This window comes from Penaeus monodon, chromosome 31, assembly GCF_015228065.2.
Source record: "Penaeus monodon isolate SGIC_2016 chromosome 31, NSTDA_Pmon_1, whole genome shotgun sequence".
NCBI classification, from domain to species: domain Eukaryota; kingdom Metazoa; phylum Arthropoda; class Malacostraca; order Decapoda; family Penaeidae; genus Penaeus; species Penaeus monodon.
In genome coordinates, this window is record NC_051416.1 from 28218230 (window position 1) to 28218518 (window position 289).

The 289-nt window shown below is 35.3% G+C and overlaps 1 protein-coding gene across 1 annotated transcript in view; it reads right to left on the reverse strand.

The window, feature by feature from the left end:
• The window catches only part of LOC119593141 (40S ribosomal protein S8-like), a 5687-nt gene that overhangs the window by 3485 nt on the left and 1913 nt on the right, over positions 1-289 (reverse strand). The window lies entirely within an intron of this gene.

Consider the following 289-nt stretch of genomic DNA (forward strand, 5'->3'; position numbering starts at 1 on the left):
TCGCTAAACCTTCCTAGTCCTGTTTACACAGATTGTTCTGAGTGCTTAATTACCAAAGTCCATCATTAGGACTACTTAACATCACCCAATATCCCTATTCCTTATATTTTCTGATTTCTTCTAATGCTATTAATAATAATAGTGTACAACAAGATCACAAGTCCCAAAGTCAAGCAAACCTCATCTTAAATGCATAAATTAACAAAAAGACCATTGCAAAAATAAAACTCGGGGCCCCCAAGTCTGTTGATCTCCTATGATTTAACCCTAACTGGGTAGAGTTCATTAA